Source organism: Triticum urartu, chromosome 1A, assembly GCF_056163025.1.
Source record: "Triticum urartu cultivar PI428250 chromosome 1A, HENAU_Tu73, whole genome shotgun sequence".
NCBI classification, from domain to species: Eukaryota; Viridiplantae; Streptophyta; class Magnoliopsida; order Poales; family Poaceae; genus Triticum; species Triticum urartu.
The window spans coordinates 162,561,331-162,578,003 of NC_141873.1; the positions used below are offsets into that span (position 1 = coordinate 162,561,331).

The 16,673-nt window shown below is 47.7% G+C and overlaps 1 pseudogene; it reads right to left on the reverse strand.

Annotated features, from left to right (window-relative positions):
- Positions 1 to 12,594: 12,594 nt before the first annotated feature.
- On the reverse strand, positions 12,595 to 15,957 carry LOC125532792 (uncharacterized; annotated as a pseudogene).
- Between the last annotated feature and the right edge of the window lie 716 nt (positions 15,958 to 16,673).

The following is a 16,673-nucleotide window of genomic DNA, read 5'->3' on the forward strand; positions in this document are numbered from 1 at the left end:
TTAGGTTGTTTTTTTAGCATTTGTCCAGTTATCAACCAGATGCCTTGTTTATCTGTATTTGGTTGTTAGGTTGCTTTTTTTAGAATTTGTCCAGTTATCAAGCAGATGCCTTGTTTATCTTTATCTGCTTGTTAGGTTGGTTGCAGTGAGCATTTGTCCAGTTTTCAAGCTTATGCCATGTTTATCTGTATTTGCTTGTTAGGTTTGTTGTAGTGATACTCTATCTAGTTTTCAATGGCTATATTTGGTTGTTATACTGGTCATTTATGCCTTGTTTATTTCAGTCATTCGCAATGTGTTGTTCATCATGTGCAAGTCGGAACTATGTCGCTCGACTACATTAATACCAGTTTGAACGGCTATATTTGGTTCCAGTTATTCCTGGTGTAGTTAACACATGCCCTTTATTTTAGTTTTACACATTTATCTAGTGTGATGTTTAAGCATTACCTACGTTCTATTCATTTTAAATAATACCAGTTTTAATTGCAATATTTGATGGCTGTTAAGCCTGCTGTCGGTAACATTGCCTTCCATTTTATATCTGCTTTAATAGCATGCTGAAACCAACACATTCAAGCTATCATTTGGAGATGATTTTGTTTACCTTTGCTATATTTGTTTGATGTTAAGGTTGTCGTACTTATCATGCCTTTCCACTAATGCAGGACAACAACGGGAGTGGCCACCATTTTCCGCCATGGTTAGCTTCATCCCTTGGCTTGTACTCCCCTCGTCGTTCCATAATGTAGTGCATATAGATATAGGCCTGGACACTTGTTAGATTATAATATTGACTTGTTGCTTGTAGGTACATATGCCCTTGGCAAGGATCCACGCATCGACCCTTTTTGCGGATGGGGCAATGAGATATTCATGAACAAGCATCAAGTGAGGAAACTGATAAGGATTATTAGCAAAAAGATACAAATGGTGGCAAGCAAATTATTTGTTTATGCTCTATCCAACACAACAGTGAGCTGTAGGATGGTAACTACAAACTCTGCAGCCTTATGTTTTTACTGCCCATAATGAGTTGCTAGACAACAATGTCTGAATCTTTTTCGTTCCCAGTGGTTCCCGAAGCAGTTCACTCAAGATTACCTCACAAAGTACATGATTGGTGGACACACAATGAAGGTTAAAGTATTTCATCCAGACTACAATGAGCATCGAGAAGTCGTAGTGAAGACAGTGAAGGATGGACAGGCAGCCATCACAAGGGGTTGGCCTAGAGTCATGCGCGCATTACACATGGAGGAGGGCACAATATGGGCATTCCGCTTCACCTTATCTAGCAACTAGAATGTCTTTCGCCTCTCTCTTTACAGCCTTTAGTACAACTGTGCTTCATCATTCTTTACTTGGTGCTTCTATAGTTCTTCAGTATATGTACCTTTGCATCGAATTATGCATTCGTTGTTGAACCTATATTTGTAATAAACATGGTTGGATATGAAATAAGTGATTGCCTACTTTCAGATTCACAACATGTGATTTTTAAATTAGGGATTAATTAGGGATTACACTGCACACGGTTTGCAAGCGAAATGTCTGCGATAGACGTGGAGATCAGAAATGTTTATAGGATCCACTACATGTGCGATCAATCTCCACTGCACACACACGACATCCTCTTGAAAACTGTTTGCATTAGGCCACCTTACGCAAACGTTTACGACATAAAAACTGTGTGTGATGGACAGCCTTTGCCACATAGTTTCTTCTACGAACCGTGTGTGATGCATTCAATAATGCAAATGATAAAATTGTTAATAACATGTGCAATGCCAACGTTATCACGAACGATTTAACAGGAAATATTGTGTGTGATGTACCTGTGAACGGAAACATTTTCCTTGGAGCGACTGTGTGGGATGTGCATACGAATGGAAATATTTAGCGGGGACTCACTTTGTGGGATGTACTTGTGACCGGAATAATTTCGCCTGTATAATTGTATTTTTTAGCTTTATTGTACATATTTCCATATTTGAGCGCTCTTCGGCCGCACACAATCTCATTTTGCCGAGCGTGTGTGCCAGGAGGGCCATATCCCCGACGGTTTCTGGGTCGTGTGGGAAGGACCCCCTATCACCGTCACTCACTAGGCGACGGTTCCAAATGTTGTCGCGGAAATGGGTTTTAAAAGCGTTTGTATAGCACCGATGCGTACCAGCGATTGGGCATCAAGATCTAGATAGATCAAGAATCTTAATTGCACTTCCACAAAGCACATACCTTGATAAAGTTTTGAAGAAGTTCAAAATGGATTAGTCAAAGAAAGAGTTCTTGCATGTATTACAAGGTGTGAAGTTGAGTCAGACTCAATGCCCGACAACTGCAGAAGATAGAGAGAAAATGAAAGTCATTCCCTCTGCCTTAGCCATAGGTTCTATCTTGTATGCAATGTTGTGTACCAGACCTGATGTGTGCCTTGCTATAAGCTTAGCAGGGAGGTACCAAAGTAATCCAGGAGTGGATCATTGGACATCGGTCAAGAACATCCTGAAATACCTGAAAAGGACTAAGGATATGTTTCTCGTTTATGGAGGTGACAAAGAGCTTGTCGTAAATGGTTTCGTCGATGCAAGCTTTGACACTGATCCAGATGACTCTAAGTCACAAACCGGATACATATTTATATTGAATGGTGGAGCTGTCAGTTGGTACAGTTCCAAGCAGAGCATCATGGCGGGATCTACGTGTGAAGCAGAGTACATAGCTTCTTCGGAAGCAGCAAATTAAGGAGTCTGGATGAAGGAGTTCATATCCGATCTAGGTGTAATATCTAGTGCATCGGGTCCAATGAAAATATTTTGTGACAACACTGGAGCAATTGCCTTGGCGAAGGAATACAAATTTCACAAGAGAACCATATAGATCAAGAGACGCGTCAATTCCATCCGCGATCAAGTCAACGAGAGAGACATGGAGATTTTCAAAATACATACGGATCTAAATGTTGCAAACCCATTGACTAAGCCTCTTTGACGAGCAAAACATGATCAGCACCAAGACTCCATTGGTGTTAGAATCATTACTATGTAATATAGATTATTGACTCTAGTGCAAGTGGGATACTGAAGGAAATATGCCCTAGAGGAAATAATAAAGTTGTTATTTATATTTCCTTATATCATGATAAATGTTTGTTATTCATGCTAGAATTGAATTAACCGAAAACTTAGTACATGTGTGAATAGATAGACAAACAGAGTGTCCCTAGTATGCCTCTACTTGACTAGCTCGTTAATCAAAGACGGTTAAGTTTCCTGACCATAGACATGTGTTGTCATTTGATCAACGGGATCACATCATTAAAGAATGATGTGATGGACAAGACCCATCGGTTAGCTTAGCATAATGATTGTTTAGTTTTATTGCTATTGCTTTCTTCATACTTATACATATTCCTTTGACTATGAGATTATGCAACTCCTGAATACCAGAGGAACACTTTGTTTGCTATCAAACATCAACATAACTGGGTGATTATAAAGATGCTCTACAGGTGTCTCTGAAGGTGTTTATTGAGTTGGCATAGATCGAGATTAGGATTTGTCACTCCGTGTATCGGAGAGGTATCTCTGGGCCCTCTCGGTAATGCACATCACTATAAGCGTTGCAAGCAATGTGACTAATGAGTTAGTTACGGGATGATGCATTATGGAACGAGTAAAGGGACTTGCCGGTAACGAGATTGAACTAGGTATGATACCGACAATCGAATCTCGGGCCCTGTTCAAGAATACATCCGATTAACTAGTTAACTTGCCGATTAATCCCTACTCGTAGGGTCATCTAGTAGCCGATAAACCAAAAAATCGTCCGATTACTTGATTAAATGGCCGATTAACTTGTCGATTAGCCGATTAATCTCCTACCCACTAGCCAACCGAGCAGTTAGCAATTAATGATTTCCTTAACAATGATCTCGGGCAAGTAACATACCGATGACAAAGGGAATGCCGTATGTTGTTATGCGGTTTGACTGATAAAGATCTTCATAGAATATGTAGGAGCCAATATGAGCATCCAGGTTCCACTATTGGTTATTGACCGGAGATGTGTCTCGGTCATGTCTACATAGTTCTCGAACCCGTAGGGTTCGCATGCTTAACGTTCGATGACGATTTGTATTATGAGTTACATGTTTCGATGACCAAAGTTTGTTCGGAGTCCCGGATGAGATCACGGACATGAAGAGGAGTCTCAAAATGGTCAAGAGGTAAAGATTCATATATTGGAAGGTTATATACGGACACCGGAATGGTTCCGAAGAAGATCGGGGATTGTTCGGAGCCTTGGGAAAGTTACCGGAACCCCCCGAGAAAGTTAATGGGCCTATTGGGCCATAGTGGAGAGAGGGAGGCTGCCACAGGAGGTGCCCCCAAGCACAATTCGAATTGGACAAGGGGTGTGGGCGCGGCCCCCCTTTCCTCCCTCCTTTCCCTTTTCCCCTGTCCGTTAGATGGAAGGAGGGGGGTAAATCCTACTAGGAATAGATTCCTAGTAACCTCCCGGTACTCCGAAAAATCCCCGATCTTCTTCGGAACCATTCCGATGTCCGTATATAACCTTCCAATATATGAATCTTTACCTCTCGACCATTTCAAGACTCATCGGCATGTCCGTGATCTCATCCGGGACTCCAAACAAAGTTGGTCATCAAAACACATAACTCATAATACAAATCGTCATCGAACGTTAAGCGTGCGGACCCTACGTGTTCGAGAACTATGTAGACATGACCGAGACACATCTCTGGTCAATAACCAATAGTGGAACTTGGATGCTCATATTGGCTCCTACATATTCTACGAAGATCTTTATCGGTCAAGCCGCATAACAATATATGTTATTCCCATTGTCATTGGTATGTTACTTGCCCGAGATTCGATCGTCGGTATCATCATACCTAGTTCAATCTCATTACCGGCAAGTCTCTTTACTCGTTCCGTAATGCATCATCCCATAACTAACTCATTAGTCACATTGCTTGCAAGGCTTATAGTGATGTGCATTACCGAGAGGGCCCAGAGATACCACTCCGATACACGGAGTGACAAATCCTATTCTCGATCTATGCCAACTCAACAGACACCTACGGAGACACCCGTAGAGAATCGTTACCCAGTTATGTTGTGACATTTGATAGCATACAAAGTGTTCCTCCGGTATTCTGGAGTTTCATAATCTCATAGTTAGAGGAATATGTATAAGTATGAAGAAAGCAATAGCAGTAAAACTAAACAATCATTATGCTAAGCTAACGGATGGGTCTTGTCCATCACATCATTCTCTAATGATGTGCTCCCGTTGATCAAATGACAACACATGTCTATGGTCAGGAAACTTAACCATGTTTGATTATCGAGCTAGTCAAGTAGAGGCATACTAGGGACACCCTGTTTGTCTATGTATTCACACATGTACTAAGTTTCCGGTTAATACAATTCTAGCATGAATAATAAACATTTATCATGATATAAGGAAATATAAATAACATCTTTATTATTGCCTCTAGGGCATATTTCCTTCGGTCTCCCACTTGCACTAGAGTCAATAATCTAGATTACATAGTAATGATTCTAACACCCATGGAGTCTTGGTGCTGATCATGTTTTGCTCGTGGAAGAGGCTTAGTCAACGGGTCTGCAACATTCAGATTGGTATGTATTTTGCAAATCTCTATGTCACCCTCCTTGACTTGATCGCGGATGGAATTGAAGCGTCTCTTGGTGTGTTTGGTTCTCTTGTGAAATCTGGATTCCTTCGCCAAGGCAATTGCTCCAGTATTGTCACAAAAGATTTTCATTGGACCTGATGCACTAGGTATTACACCTAGATCGGATATGCACTCCTTCATCCAGACTCCTTCATTTGCTGCTTCCGAAGCAGCTATGTACTCCGCTTCACACGTAGATCCCGCCACGATGCTCTCCTTGGAACTGCACCAACTGATAGCTCCACCATTCAATATAAATATGTATCCGGTTTGTGACTTAGAGTCATCCGGATCAGTGTCAAAGCTTGCATCAACGTAACCATTTATGACAAGCTCTTTTTCACCTCCATAAACGAGAAACATATCCTTAGTCCTTTTCAGGTATTTCAGGATGTTCTTGACCGCTGTCCAGTGATCCACTCCTGGATTACTTTGGTACCTCCCTGCTAAACTTATAGCAAGGCACACATCAAGTCTGGTACACAACATTGCATACATGATAGAACCTATGGCTGAGGCATAGGGAATGACTTTCATTTTCTCTCTATCTTCTGCAGTGGTCGGGCATTGAGTCTGACTCAACTTCGCACCTTGTAATACAGGAAAGAACCCTTTCTTTGACTGATCCATTTTGAACTTCTTCAAAACTTTATCATGGTATGTGTGTCGGCGTCCTGGGAACAGGGGTACCCATACTTGCCTACCTGCCGCCTAGGGCATGGCTCCACCAACGGCCTGGTATGGCCCATCTTCACCAGCAACCACTCAAGACCCTCGCGAGGGGGCCAAGCCTCGCGAGGCGGACGGCACCAAGACCTCCTTCGGGGCGGCCTCGCTAGGCTGGCTCCTGAGGAGCGGAGATATCTATGCAAGGGTGCACCTCGCGAGGCCCGCGTGATGTGAGCCATGACGGCCAAGGCCAGGCGGGCACTAGCGGGCGTAGGGTGCCAGTTTCCTCTTTGGTGCTAAGGAAGCAGGCGCAAGCGAGGAGTCCCGAGGCATCAGGCAAAGGTTTCCATATCGGTACAACAAGACCAGGACCAGCAGGACAGAAGGACGGAGGTCATCGCGGAGCCCACAGCGGCGTCACCACCAGAGCCTTTGGCAGGCGAAGACCACCTTTTGTCAGGATAACCTGTACTAGTTGTCTCCCTTCGAAATTAGCCGTTGTGGGATCCCTTCCCTCCTAAACATTTGGGAAGAGGACCGGGGCCTCTATAAATAGGGCCAGCCACCATCGTAGTCGAGGATCAGCTCATCTTGGACGGATCATTTAGACCATCCTCACACACACAAGCTCACCGAGCTCAAGAACACCTCTCCTCAGGAGACTGTTCATCCCTTGTACTAGTTCATCCTCAGCCTACGGGAAATCCACCACACCGCACTGGAGTAGGGTATTACACCACAACGGTGGCCCAAACCAGTATAAACCCTCATGTCTCTTGTTCTTTGGGTTCGGCGAGCTAGGCTTTGAGATCATTGCAAGACTGAGCGAGGGAGAGAGAGAGAGATCTTCGTGTGCACCCTAGTGTTCGAACCTCAAGGGTTTGCCGGAACCCGCAATCCGACATTTGGCATGCCAGGTAGGGGTGCGATGAAGCTGTTCTTCCGTGATTCGCGCTGCACAGCTGAACGAACATGCGGTGCCCCCATGTTTGGTTTTGGTAATTGATGACAATCTCTATGGACTAATGGTTGCCTTGAGTTATATTTGAAGGTTTTGTCCATAGGATTTTCTTGGAGTACATGTGTTGGTTTCAAGGAGAGTTTGTGTCGACCAAGGTGCTATTCAAGGAATTACCTAAAGATTGGTCATGTGAGAATTCAGCTTATTGCAAGCATGTCTTGAAGAAGAAGATTGTGTGATCATTCATGCTTAACTTCAAGGCATCATCCAAATGAAGAGAGTTGGAAAGGTTCAAGGTTGACCAAGACTAAGTCAAGAGTGAATCAAGTTGATCAAATCACAAAGCATAGAAGATGTACCGAGAGAGATCAAGTGATCCCATGGTATGGTAAGCATTGACCATTACGCTTTGTGTACTAACCCATAGTCTTCGTGAGAGTTCTTTGTGGGGTTAGGTTGCGGTGTGCATGTTCAAGTGATGCATCATGAAGAGATCAAGTGCTTGAATATTTTCATCCATTGTGGTGACAATGGACTTGTGAAGATGTGTCGAAAAGTGGCTCACCCATAATGGAGTATGGGGAAGCAATCTACTAGTCTTCACCGAGCCAACGCAATCAAGAAAGGTGGTCCTACTTGAGGAAGTCAAGATCATCTACATCTAGCTCAAGTGGACTTTGTGCAAGGCAAAGTTTTGGCCTTGGTAGGTTCTATATTCTACCGGTCTCATGGTGGTAGTTTGGAGACCGGGTTATGGGACCGTTTGCCGTACTATCAAGGGGGGCTCTCAAGTGATTAGCTTGATCATATCGTTCGTAGAGAGCTCAAACCATTGCATGCTTGCATCATCTTTCTTGGTTCTTGTTTGGTTCTATGTGTGAGTCTTACAGCTTATGGTCATCTTGATGACAAGCTTGAGTTTATCGAAAATGGAGTTCGCATGCATCTTCTATGATGTTTTCGGTGTTGGAGGTTTTACCGGTCTTATCCGAGGAAGGGTTCTCACCATTTTATTATGGTACTTGTCTCATTTGCTTCTTATTGATATTTCTATCAAGATTGTGTTAGCCCATGTCGTTAGCTTTCCAACAAACTTGGTTTCATTGAATTCGGAGTCCGTTTGCAGAAGTTGTGGCTGTTTTCGTAAAGGCTGCAGCAGTACTACCGCGGCTCCTGAGCGGTAGTACCGCTCCCGAGCTGTACTACCGCGGCTCCTCCTGAGCGGTAGTACTGCTCCGGACCAAAATCTCATGTTTTGCTCAGCGGAAGTAGGCACGGAAGTATTTTTTTGTACCGCTCGCAGGCAGTAGTACCGCTACCATTTGCGGCAGTACCGCTATCCCTAGAAGTAGTACCGTGAGGTCGAGCGGTATTACCGCTCCGATGGTTCTACTGTCCTTTTTCGTCCTCTCTATTGTTTTTCAAAGGGAGCGGTAGTACAGCTCTGTGCGGGCTACGAGCATAACGGTTGGATTCTTCCCCACCTATAAAAGGGGGTCTTCTTCCCCAATGAACCTTATCTCTTTAGCTCGTGTTCTTCCCCCATTGTTGACCTTCTTCGAGCTTGCTAACTCTCAATCCCTCCAATGATTCTTACTAGTTCTTTAGGGAAAAGAGAGAGGATATCTAGATCCACGTTTCCACCAATCACTTTCTCCTCTATGTGAGGGGAACCCCTTGGATCTAGATCTTGGAGTTCTTTGTGTTCTCTTCTTCGTTCTTCCTCTCATTTTCCTCCCTAGCATTTGTTGCTTCGGTGGGATTTGGGAGAGAAGGACTTGGGCACTCCGTGTGCCCTTGCCATTGCATTTGGTGCATCGGTTTGAGATCTCCACGGTGATACGTGGAAGTTACAAGTTGAGAAGCTTATTACTCTTGGGTGCTTGGTACCCTTGAGCTTGTTCCTCTTGGGTGCTTGGGCGCCCTAGACGGTTGAGGTCACCTTGGAGCCATATTCCATTGTGGTGAAGTTTCGTGGTGTGGTTGGGGAGTTAACCCCAACCTTTGTGGTGTTCAGAGCTCAATCATTGTGGTGTAAAGCTCCGGGCAAGCGTCGGGGTCTCCAATTAGGTTGTGGAGATCACCCCGAGCAATTTGACAGATTCCGGTGACCGCCCCCAATGGTTGCCAAAGTGTACGGGTTCGGTAACCGCCCCCAAGGGTTGCCATTTGTACGGGTTCGGTGACCGCCCTCAAGGTTCCCTTAGTGGAATCACGGCATCTTGCATTGTGCGAGGGCGTGAGGAGATTACGGTGGCCCTAGTGGCTTCTTGGGGATCATTGTGCCTCCACACCACTCCAAATGGAGATTAGCATCCGCAAGGGTGTGAACTTCGAGATACATCATTGTCTCCGCGTGGCTCGGTTATCTCTTACCCGAGCCCCTTTACTTATGCACTTTACTTTGTGATAGCCATATTGCTTCTTGTCATATATCTTGCTATCACATAGTTGCTTATCTTGCTTAGCATAAGTTGTTGGTGCACATAGGTGAGCCTAGTTGTTTTAGGTTTTGTGCTTGACAAATTAACCGCTAGGTTTATTCCGCATTTGTTCAAGCCTAAACCGTAATTATTTTAAAACACATATTCACCCCCCTCTAGGCGACATCCACGATCTTTCAACAGCTCCACCGCATCCATGTCTGATGCTCGCCGAGCCCGTGCTGAGTGCTAGGCCGACCTCGCCGCCCGTGTCACCCAGGCGGCGCCCGTTGGCAGACCTTCCCGCTGTTCTTGATCACCCGCTACCAACGGCGCCACTGGCCCGGCACCAAACGAGCAGCAGGCCTCATCGCTGCATTTTCCGATGGCATCCGCGACGTCAAGATGAAGGAGGAGCTTGCCATCCATGAGGAGCTATGCTCGGCCCTGGAAATGTTCAACATGGCAACCAAGTGCGCAAGGGCTGACGAAGGGCACCTTTCCCTCCTTGAGCTCCCAGCTGCCGATCAGGAGGACAAGAAGGCCAAGATCAAGGACGTGAAGTGCAAGGGGGCTGCCGTGCTCGCGGTAGAGCCGGAGACGAAGCGCGACCACGACCACGCTGAGTCATCCAACGCCAATAGCCCATTTTGCGCCTTCCACAATGTTCACAACCACAACACCAGCGACTGTCGGGAGCTTAGGGCCATCCGAGATGGGTGCTTCGGTCGACGCCCTGAGCGCAATAACCGAGGCTACGGCTGAGGATCGGGACGAGTTGGGGGACACTAGGACGCCCGCAACCCCCGCCAGGAGTGGCGTGACCGACCTCGCGAGGACCACTGGAAGGACCAGCGTTGTGAGGGCTCCTGGAGGGAGCAGCCTCGTGAGGACAGCACTCAGAGCAACGCTGGCCTCCCTCCGCTACCTCCACCACCAACGAGAAACGACGACCACCATTAGGACAAGGGGGCTGGGGTTTCGAGGAACCACGTGCCGTCGCCTGTATCTTGGGTGGTGCTCAAGCCCCATCCTCTCAGCGTGTCTTCAAGCAGTTTGCTCGTGAGGTGAATGCGTCCCTTCCTAGGCTCGAGGCAACGCGCCCGTTCACGTGGTCCAAGTGCGCCATCACCTTCAGCTTGGTGGACCAGCTCAAGTGCGCGGCGACTGCCGACGCCCTCCCGATGCTCTGCTCACCCATCATCAGCAATGCTCAAGTCACCAAGACCCTCATCAACGGCGATGCAGGGCTCAATGTCCTGTCCGTCGAGACATTCGATAGCCTTCAGGTGCCATACGATCAGCTACAACCTACCAAGCCTTTCTCAGGAGTGACCGACGGCTCCACCACCCCGATAGGGCAGGTCCGCCTCCGTGTCACCTTCGGCCAGCATGACAACTACCGCACTGAGCTCATCGACTTCGACATCGCCCACATCCGCTTGTCGTACAACGCCATCCTTGGGTATCCAGCCTTAGCCATGTTTATGGCAGTAACCCACCATGGCTACAACGTCCTCAAGATGCCAGGGAGCGGTGACGTCATCTCGATCACCTGCGAGGAAAGATATGCGGTGTGCTCCCTCAAGTGCGCTTACCAGGCTGCGGCAGCTGAAGACCCTAACAACGAAGGCACCCCGCACCCTCCTGAGGCTAACCCCAAGAAGAAGAAGCGGTTACTCCACCAAGGACCTCAGGAGGGCGGCGTCTCCAGCAGCAGTACCTCAGGACTTGGACCCGCAAATGGGGTGCCTCCTTCCCTCGCATAGGAAGGCATGCCCGGCGCCCTCCTCGGGCTGGGCTCGGGGGCTCTCTTCTGGAGGGCCTCAGACCTAGCCGTCGTCACGAGGGAGGCGCTCGAGAATCATGTGGAGGCGTGCTTCGCTGCACCTTTCCCTCGAGAGGGCACGAGGTGCGGAGCACCTTCTGCTCAGGAGTTCATCACCAAGGCAATCCAGGAGCTTCAAGAGGCAAGGACCATACGTGGCGGTCGTCGCCCACCATCCAGCTCAGCTTCCCACCCTGGCGAGGGCAGCGGGCTACGCATCTGCGTCGACATTCCAAGGCTCAATAGGGTCACACTACTAGGAAAAAGGCTACTAGCAGCGCGGGTACCCGCGCTACTAGTATCGCGCTACAGCTAATAGTTAGTAGTAGCGTGGGAGGAACCCGCGCTACTACTAACTTTGTTAGTAGTAGCGTGTGCCACCCACGCTACTGCTATTACAGACCCGCGCTACTACTAATGAAGTAGTAGTAGCGTGCCTACAATACCAGCGCTACTAGTATCCTAAATACTAGTAGGTATCCTAAATACTAGTAGGGCAAAATTAGGAATCATCTTAAATACTAGTAGGGCAAATACTAGTAGGTATCCTAAATACTAGTAGGGCAAATACTAGTAGGTATCCTAAATACTAGTAGGGCAAAAGGCCCAACGCTACTAGTAGCAAATTAGGAATCAAAAAAATAAAAATAGATGCAGTATTCATGAATGGAGATCAGAGACACGTCCAATGCAAAATAAATTTCACAGAACCATCTTAACACTTGTAGTGTTCATGGATGCAACATTCAACATCTCAACTTGAAGAGATCACGAGGACACACACAACCATCATCAAAAGGTTGGTACCTTCCCTAGCGTTTCACCACCAACCTAGCCAGACCACTTCTCTAGATGTATGTACAAAGCGTCGAGGTCCTCCACCTTGAGGAACTCCGGATGGTGGCGTCGTCATCCACCTCAGTGACGTCCGGATGGTGGCGTCGAGGTCGTCCACCCCGGGGACCTCCTGCGTCGCAATCACCTAGACGATAATCTGTATGATGCGGTCGCGGGGCTTCACAGTGAAGTCTGCCTCCAAGTAGTTGAAGAGCACGACTCTCATCGGGCCGCAGTAGTCCTCGTCGATCACCCTGCACCCAGTCGAGAAAGTGAAAACTTGTTAGTTAGCTCCTGCTTGCGCAGGGTTCGCGGAAGGGTCTGGCCACTTCCAAAGATGATAATAAGATACAATAACTATGTCCAGGCTTGGAAGATTGAAAATAAATTAAAAGAGAAATGTATTCAAGATAATAAAACACAACAATTAGATTGAAAACAAAGAAAGCACCTGCGCACGCTGCCCTTGCCCCCGGTCATTGGCTATATCCCAGTCTCGCACGTCCTCAGCTAGGATTTCATGGTTGTTGAACCTTTTTGCTCTGCAGGGAAGCATTATGGACAAGATCAAAGATAGTTTAAGAGACAGACCATAATCCCAGTTCGCTACAGGATATCATTTCAGCTTTAAATTACTGAAAATATCATAATACAGGCGAACATGCGTTCACCTTTCTGATCTGCAGCAGCTTCACCTGCATCATATTTGGATACACCTTCTGCCTCAGCCACACTGTTGACAACATCATGACACTGTCATTTGCAGGTGCAAGAAACCCATCAGATGAACCACAGTATGTACAGTATGAGCAGTGCAAAATAGAAACATCTCTTGTCCTAATTTACCAGTTAGCATCATGGTACAGGTGAGAGTTGATTGCAACCGTCACAGGGATCAAAAGGAACAACAGGATAAAATAGCAAAGCATAAATCATATGGACACACAGAACTAAACGAGCAAGGCTGTTCATTCAGGTTCAGAGGCAATCAACAAGATTACTAGTGAGGCGTGGCCCTCTCGCATTTCCACCGATTAACACAACTGGCTAAGACGACGACGCGCACAGAGCAGCCTAGGCCCTCTCACCACGGATGCGGCGTGCGAGCTGCAGAACAAAGTCTTGGTACTGTGCATATTCACTGAAGGTTAAACATTTTCTTTTACTGAAATCCCAGCTGTAGAACAAAGAAAGCGCCTACTGCTGGTAGCAAAACCAATATGTTTATGAGGAATATATAGATGTTTCAAATCAAAAGACCAAGTAGAATAGATAAATTTAGTCAGGAATCTGTTGTAGCATGGCAAACCCCTTGTTTCTAAATAACATGTATGCTAGTCTGTAGAGCTAGTTCACTGGTATTATTACTATGGTTTGTATGCTGGTTCATTTTCCATGAATTTTCCTCTAATTCAGCTTATCGGTGGATGATTTTTTTAAGAGAAAACTAACTTTACATATACGTCACACATAGAAAAGGTCATATGCCATAAGGTTTTTCTATTAATTAGTGTGCTATCGCAAGAAAACTTAAATGAGAATGTACAAAAAGTAAAAAAAAAACCTGCAAGTCATAATATGGCTAGTCTGTACGTACTGGAACTGAACCACTTTGAATAATAAAAGCATCAGCAGGCAAAGACCAGGAGATCAGAATCTATTGTCTCTAAGGGCTTAGATCTCAAAGAATATATAAGATGTGTATGTAAAATATGGCAAAAGGGGAACATACCATGCATGGAGTTGCTGTTATGAAATTTCAGTTATCTCACCAGTCCGCTGTAGTTTTTCCACTCGGCAGCGTCCACCGTCCACGTAGTTTCTCCACTCGGCAGCGTCCGCCGACGGCGGCGGCCTCCTGATTTGCTACAACCTGCCATCGGTATGCCTCCTCCGCTGCATCGTCCATCACTCATCTATGAGAAATAAATTAGATGTTGGATCTTCATATGTTCAGAACTTGGAACTAAAAAGATTCGGATAGGCATTACACCCAACAAAATTCAGATGGGCATGTAACTAAATTCTGCAACTGAATTTCTAGCAACAAGTAAGCACCCAGCAAAATTCAGATAGGCATTATACTAGATTCTGCAATGCAATGTTTATCTTACTCAGAAGCAGAGCAGGTATCCACCAAAATTCATCCTGACAGCTACATGTAACCCAAATTCAGACATACTACATGTAACCCAAATTCCTCTACAACTGAACTTGTAACCACCAAATTCAGACAAGCAAGCAACCAAATCAATTGGGTCATCAGTGAGTCACCTGCAGCACGACGTAGTTGATGACATCGGCGTATCTGATGGCGAGGTTGAGCGACATACAGCGGGCGGGGGCCATGGCGTAGCACCTGGTGCGGCCCCTCTCGACCTTGCCGAGCTTGTCGAGGTTGAGCACGACGACCATGGTGAGCATGGAGGCGACACCAGCGCTGAGGTAGTGGCCCGTGAAGGTGAGCGTGTAGGCGGGGTACCGATCGACGAGGTCCCGGAGCAGGTCGCACTCCCTGTCGAGCACCCAGCCGGCGGCGCGGAGGAGGCCGTTGTGGACATAGCCGTCGTTGAAGCGGCGCTTGCCAAGGAGCAGCGTGTAGTCGGACTCGCGGCCGAGGTTGAGGCCGCGCAGCGCGAGCACGAAGTCGGCGTGCGCGTGGTCGAGGTAGATGAGGTAGGGCATGACCCAGCCCCCCGTGTCGGCGTAGGTGCGGCGGCGCACGACATTTGAGGGGTCGAGGAGGAGGGGTGGCAAGCGAGGAGGTCGGGCGGGGCGTAGTTGGCCATGACGAGGCGGCACATCCTGGGCACGGGCGCGAAGTCGGCGGCGGTGGCATGGCCCCAGGTGGCGCTGTCGTGCTGGCCGGAGTGGACGCACCGCTTCCACGCCCTACGGCGGGGCGAGCCGTAGGCGGTGGCGGCGCTTGGGGGGGGGGGGCTGCGCGGGCGGCTCCCCCTCCATGGTGGGTTGGGACTTGGGAGAGGAGGAGAGGAGGTGGGAGCGGAGACGGGATTGGGGATCTGGATCGGGCGTTGAGTGTTTTTTTTGAGACATGGCGTGGGATGGTTGGTGGGGTGGGAGCAGATGCAGGTGGTAGCGTGGGGTTTATAACCCACGCTACTACTAACGACTTAGTAGTAGCGTGGGTTTATAAACCGCGCTACTACTATAGCTGGTCCCGGAAGGCACGGTGGAAATCGCTTAGTAGTAGCGAGGGGTAAAAACCCGCGCTACTACTATCGGGTTATTAGTAGCGCGGTTTCCTCAAGCTCGCTACTGCTAATTAGCAGTAGCATTTGTTTTTAAACCGCGCTGCTGCTAAGATTCTGTGTATAAGGTTTTCCCTAGTAGTGTCACGTCTGAGCAACGATTCTGGCCTTCACGCGTTGGGAGGTGCGAGGGTACCCCTCACAGCTACGTTCGCATGCCTCTCGGCCTGCCGAATACGGCTGTCACCTTCTAGCGCCACCTGCGGAGCATTCTGGTGGCTCAGGAGGCCAGGCATCACGCTGTCCTAGCGGAGGTTGTAACAGTTCTTCAGGAGCCACCTAGGCCTGCGGAGCCTCCTGAGGCTCAGGACCCTAGCAGCTCGTGAGGAGCAACTTCCTCAGCGCACGTCTTCAGCTTCCCCGACACCACTTCAGCACGGTATGAGGTGACTCTTTCCAGTTCATTCAGCGAGGGGCGCCCTTTGGGCAGTATTATCCCCAAGCCGCATGGGCATGTCCTTGCGGCGTGTATCTTTTTGCATCTTTAGCTTACTATGTTGGGGGCGCCTCACGGGCCGTATCATCCCTAGGCTGCTTGGGCCCGTCCCAGTGGCATGTGTCATTCTTGCATTTATCCGAGATGACCTACTTCATTGCTTGAGTCATTTCATGATTGTCACCTGACTGTCAAGTACTTCGATACCCCACCCATGACCGCCCTCGTTACCACAGGAGCCACGCGCCGGTTGTCTTTCTTTAGGATTCTTCGCATGAGTAGGCTAGGAACGACGTCTGTGCTCGGGTCCGTCCCTGCAGCATCCATAAACCCAACGACTGAGCTCTGTCTGGCGGCCCGGCCCCATTCACGTCACCTCCTGGGGTCGTTGGTGTCTGGCGTTCTCATGTGATCGCCTCAGGAGATTCGTCCGGCGTAGGTTGCCTAACCATCTCACAGGACCACTGCAGCTATCAAGAATCAAGACCAGGCGGAACCCGCCTTGAGGTAGGGCCT